This window comes from Spermophilus citellus, assembly GCF_964194105.1.
Source record: "Spermophilus citellus genome assembly, chromosome: 12".
Lineage (NCBI taxonomy): Eukaryota > Metazoa > Chordata > Mammalia > Rodentia > Sciuridae > Spermophilus > Spermophilus citellus.
Genome location: NC_138198.1, coordinates 51,033,286 through 51,039,869, shown reverse-complemented (window position 1 = coordinate 51,039,869; position 6,584 = coordinate 51,033,286).

The window sequence follows — 6,584 nt, the reverse complement described above, 5'->3', positions numbered from 1 at the left end:
GAGGTAGGTAGCAATAACTGCCGTTCTGGATTCTCTGTTATTTTTAGTATTTCAAGTAAGTCCTTGGTACTATTGAAATATTTATCTTCTTTAAATTCTGAACTATAATTCTTTTACCCAAAATATTTCAACTTTTCTCCCATAGTTTGTATGATGCATAGAAACTTCTCAGCAGAGCATTAAGCTTTGACATTTGGAATCTCTGTCAAGTCTCACACTTTATATTGAATATAGTTTATGGTAAAATACAAAAATGCCAAATACCTAATTTTTCTGCAAGAGTTTGCTCTTTTTATCATTCTGATTTTACATATATAGTGTATAGATGCAAAGAAAGTGAATTTTGAAATATCAACAGAAGATATTGTAATAACACAAATATAAACTACAGTAATAGTTTATATACAGTAATAGTTTATATATGACATTGCAAAGGAAAAAATACATCTCAGAGACTGCCTTGTAGTTCATTGTGAGATGTGAGGGTAAAAAAAATAGTACTGTCTCAAATATCCAAACCTAAATAATTGGAAATAACAAAGAAAAACAGTTTCAGTTCCAATAACATAATAGGTTTATTATGGCAGAGCTGTATATAAACATAGCCTCATTTCCAGTAACTGTCCAGAGTAAACTTAGTGGTTGAGTCATGAAGCAATACTTGAAGTTTCCAGAATATGCTATATATGATACATTTAAATTTATAAAATGCCTCAAAATATTGCTGAAAGGCCAATATTTTTGTTTGTTTGTTTGTGTTATGACTTAGGCATACTTATATTCTATAAAGTTTATTAAATGCCCACCATATCCTGAATATTTTACTACATATTGCTGATGCAATATAAAGTGATAACAAAGTCATGTTTCAATTAATTACACCAAAATTGTAGAATTGTTAAGTGGAAGCAAATAGTATGATAAAACAACCTAGGGCATACTGAATTGTAATATGGAAACTAAGTTCCTTAAAATTGAGATGATTAAGAAAAGATGTGAAGGACAAATTTCAGTTAACAGGCTCATGTAGGAAAGAGAGAGAAATGGTAGGTTACTTCTAGCTAGAAATAAAAGTATATCAAAAGGTTCCAAAGGAATAAAGAGAAAAACCACCTTGGCCTACTAAAAAAAGGCCAATAGGGTTGAAGAACACAGAACAAAAGGTCAAGAGGAACTGGTGAGACACATGGAATGGCCAAGGCAAAACTCTTCAGGCTAACTGAAGAATTTTGTTCTTTATCAAAAAATGCAATTAGAAATACTTGAAATAAATTAATATAATACACTGTATTAGTGGAATTCAAACAAAAGCCACATGATCATCTCAATAGAATGGTAAAAGCATTTGACAATACAACACTCTTTATGATAAAATTTATCAACAAGCAAAATAAAAGAAATTTTGTCAACCAGGTCAATAACTGAATTCTATCAGTTTTTACTTAATAATATACATTCTCTAACAGAACCTCAAAACCATTACATCAGATAAAAGGGTATCAACAACAGCAACAATAAAAACAAATCCCCACAGCTACGCTCATCCTCATGTGTAACAGTGAAAGACAGTGTTTCTATACTAAAATCAGGATTTAATCAAGCATGACCACTACCATCTCATTCAATTTTACTCTGGAGGTCAGAGACAAGCAGTGAAATAAAGATAACTTTGTGTGTATATAAAGAAATTTTTAAAAATCCTCTCTATATTGGCAGACAATAAGATTTTGTTAATAGAAAATTCTGCAGAATTTGCAGGCCAGCATTGTCTCAGGGTACAAGAACAATATTTTTTAAATTATGTTTTTATATATTACAATAAACAAAATCCCATTGAAGTTATTTCAGTTAAAATAACATCAAAATAGTGAATTATTTATAAATAAATGTACCAGAAGTAAAAGAATTGAACATGAAAAAAATTATGAGACATTGTTGAAAGAAATTATGGAATACTAAATAAATGTAGAAATATTTTCATGAAAGGGCAAAAGTAATGTTTGGTGAGAGCTATTAATTCTTCACATTTTTTTGGTGTGTGTGCGTGTGTGTGTGTGTGTGTGTGTGTGTGTGTGTGTGTACCCTGGGGATGGAACCCAGGCCTTATGCATGCAAAGCAAGCATTCTACCATCTAAGCTATATCCCTAGCCCACAAATTTATTTTTTGATTAAACACAATCCTTTTCAATAGCTAAACTGATGTCTTCAGAAAAAAAAAATAAGTTCATCCAAAGTTCATATTAAATTTTAAGAACCCCAAATAGCAACAACAGTCTCGATAAAGAAGAAGAAAACTTGATAAATTAACACTTCAATTTCAAAATTTATCACTCTGCAGTGATCATATGAGATCATAGCATAAATGTAAACTATATAGTATATAATAAATATACATATCATTAATACATAATAAGTGATACATGATAAGTTATACTTCAATGACACCAACTTGCAATCCAGAAGTACACCCTTAAATTTATGGTTAATTTATTTTTTTAATGTGCCAATTCACTAAAAAAGGATTTTTTTTCAGCAAACGATTTTAAAACATTTGCATGTTCACATGCAAAAGGACTGATTTAGAACTTTACCTCAAAGTATGTATAAAAATTAACTCCAAATGGGCTATTGTGAAGACAAGAGTAAACATAGCAGGACTGAAACAGCTATCCTTGAATAGGCATACTTGATAAACTGAGTCATTGGTTAAAACCTGGGAATGGATTTTAGGAGTATGTCTACTATGCCCTAAATAAGAGTGGCTTAATGATCCTAAGTGGTTTGTAAAAAATAATATGATTTATGCTGAATATTTATTTTCCTTCTGATAATCTGGACTTTGGGGTATGGAAGCAAAGCATATCTGTGTGACTAGCCCTTATTAGAAACCATAGTTAACCATTCTCTAATGAACTTTCCAAATAGACCAAACTGCACAAGATATAATTTGATACTGGAGGGATTATGCGCCTTTTCAGTACCTAAGTCTTTGAAGATTGCACCAGGTTTTCCATGACCTTATACAATGCAACTTTCCCCTTTATAGACTTTAATTTGTTATATTTCTCTGTCCTAAATCTTAACTGAGTGTGTGACTTAATGAGGAGTTTTGTGAGGTCAGTCACCCAGATAAAATCTTCATGATCTTGAGATTGTCAAAGATTTCTCATATATGACACCAAAATCCCAAAGAATAAAAAAATTGTTGGGGCTGCTGATGTGACTCAAGCGGTAGTGCGCTCTCCTGGCATGCGTGCGGCCCGGGTTCGATCCTCGGCACCACATACCAACAAGGATGTTGTGTCCACCGATAACTAAAAAATAAATATTAAAAAATTCTCTCTCTCTCTCTCTCTCTCTCTCTCTCTCTCTCTCTCTCTCTCTCTCTCTCCCTCTCTCACTCTTTAAAAAAAAATTGTTGTTTAAACTACACCAAAACTAATTTTCATTTAAAAAATAGTTTTAGCTAGACACAATTCTTTCCTTCCTTCCTTCCTTCCTTCCTTCCTTCCTTCCTTCCTTCCTTCCTTCCTTCCTTCCTTCTTTCTTTCTTTCTTTCTTTCTTTCTTTTTTTTCTTTAGCTTATATGTGGTACTGAGGACAGAACCAAGTGCTTCACACATTCTTTTTTTTCTTTCTTTCTTTTTTTTTATTGGATGTTCACAACATTACAAAGCTCTTGACATATCATATTTCATACATTAGAATCAAGTGGGTTATGAACTCCCATTTTTACCCCAAATACAGATTGCAGAATCACATCGGTTACACATCACATTTTTACATACTGCCATATGAGTGACTGTTGTATTCTGCTACCTTTCCTATTCTCTACTATCCCCCCTCCCCCCCCTCCCATCTTCTCTCTCTACCCCATCTACTGTAATTCATTTCCCTCCATGTTTGTTTTCCCATTCCCCTCATAGCCTCTTATATATAATTTTGTAAAACAATGAGGGTCTCCCTCCATTTCCATGTGATTTCCCTTTTTTTTCCCTTTCCCTCCCACCTCATGTCTCTGTTTAATGTTAAACTTTTCTTCCTGCTCTTCCTCCCAGTTCTGTTCTTAGTTGCTCTCATTATATCAAAGAAGACATTTGGTATTTGTTTTTTAGGGATTGGCTAGCTTCACTAAGAATAATCTGCTCTAGTGCCATCCATTTCCCTGCAAATTCCGTGATTTTGTCATTTTTTAGTGCTGCGTAATACTCCATGGTGTATAAATGCCACATTTTTTTTATCCATTCATCCATTGAAGGGCATCTGGGTTGATTCCACAGTCTGGCAATTGTGAATTGTGCTGCTATGATCATCGATGTGGCAGTATCCCTGTAGTGTGCTCTTTTAAGGTCTTCAGGAAATAGTCCGAGAAGGGCAATAGCTGGGTCAAATGGTGGTTCCATTCCCAGCTTTCCCAGGAATCTCCAAACTGCTTTCCAAATTGGCCGCACCCGTTTGCAGTCCCACCAGCAGTGTACAAGAGTACCCTTTTCCCCACATCCTCGCCAGCACTCGTTGTTGTTTGACTTCGTCATGGCTGCCAATCTTACTGGGGTGAGGTGGTATCTTAGGGTGGTTTTGATTTGCATTTCCTTGACTGCTAGAGATGGTGAGCATTTTTTCATGTACTTGTTGATTGATTGTATGTCCTCCTCTGTGAAGTGTTTGTTCATGTCCTTGGCCCATTTGTTGATTGGGTTGTTTGTTTTCTTATTGTCTAATTTTTTGAGTTCTTTGTATACTCTGGATATTAGGGCTCTATCTGAAGTGTGAGGAGTAAAAATTTGTTCCCAGGATGTGGGCTCCCTATTTACCTCTCTTATTGTTTCTCTTGCTGAGAAAAAACTTTTCAGTTTAAGAAAGTCCCATTTGTTGATTCTTGTTATTAACTCTTGTGCTATGGGTGTCCTGTTAAGGAATTTTGAGCCCGTCCCCACAATCTGCAGATCGGAGCCAACTTTTTCTTCTATCAGATGGAGAGTCTCTGATTTGATATCTAGATCCTTTATCCACTTTGAGTTGACTTTTGTGCATGGCGAGAGTAGGGGATTCAGTTTCATTTTGTTGCATATGGATTTCCAGTTTTCCCAACACCATTTGTTGAAGATGCTATCCTTTCTCCATTGCATGTTTTTAGCTCCTTTATCAAATATAAGATAGTTGTAGCTTTGTGGATTAGTCTCTGTGTCCTCTGTTCTGTACCATTGGTCCACCCGCCTGTTCTGGTACCAGTACCATGCTGTTTTTATTACTATTGCTCTGTAATATAGTTTGAAATCTGGTATCGCTATACCACCTGATTCACACTTCCTGCTTAGAATTGTTTTTGCTATTCTGGGTCTTTTATTTTTCCATATGAATTTCATGATTGCTTTATCTATTTCTACAAGAAATGCCATTGGGATTTTGATTGGCATTGCATTGAACCTATAGAGAACTTTTGGTAATATCGCCATTTTGATGATGTTAGTTCTGCCTATCCAAGAACAAGGTATATTTTTCCATCTTCTAATATCCTCTTCTATTTCTTTCTTTAGGGTTCTGTAGTTTTCATTGTATAGGTCTTTCACCTCTTTTGTTAGGTTGATTCCCAAGTATTTTATTTTTTTTGAGGATATTGTGAATGGAGTGTTTTTCATCATTTCCATTTCAGAAGTTTTGTCGCTGATATACAGAAATGCCTTTGATTTATGTGTGTTGATTTTATATCCTGCCACTTTGCTGAATTCATTTATTAGTTCTAGTAGTTTTATTGTAGACCCTTTTGGGTCTTCTAGGTATAGAATCATGTCATCTGCAAATAGTGATAATTTAAGTTCTTCTTTTCCTATTTTTATGCCTTTAATTTCTTTTGTCTGTCTAATTGCTCTGGCTAGTACTTCGAGAACTAAATTGAATAGAAGTGGTGATAGGGGGCATCCCTGTCTTGTTCCAGATTTTAGAGGGAATGCCTTCAATTTTTCCCCATTCAGAATGATGCTAGCCTGAGGCTTAGCATAGATAGCTTTTACAATGTCAAGGTAAGTTCCTGTTATCCCTAGTTTTTCTAATGTTTTGAACATAAAGGGATGCTGTACTTTGTCAAATGCTTTTTCTGCATCTATCGAGATGATCATATGGTTCTTATTTTTAAGTCTATTGATGTGGTGAATAACATTTATTTATTTCCGTATATTGAACCATCCTTGCATCCCAGGGATGAATCCTATTTGATCATGGTGCACAATTTTTTTGATGTGCCTTTGTATCCGATTCGCCAGAATTTTATTGAGGATTTTTGCATCTAGGTTCATTAGAGATATTGGTCTGTAGTTTTCTTTCTTTGAGGTGTCTTTGGTTTCAGAATCAGGGTGATGTTGGCCTCATAGAATGAATTTGGAAGAGCTCCCTCTTTTTCTATTTCCTGAAATAATTTGAAAAGTATTGGTATTAATTCTTCTTTAAAGGTTTTGTAGAACTCCGCTGTATACCCATCCAGTCCTGGGCTTTTCTTGGTAGGAAGTCTTTTGATTGCTTCTTCTATTTCGTCTATTGATATTGGTCTGTTTAAGTTGTGAGTTTCCTCCTGACTCGGTCTGTGCAA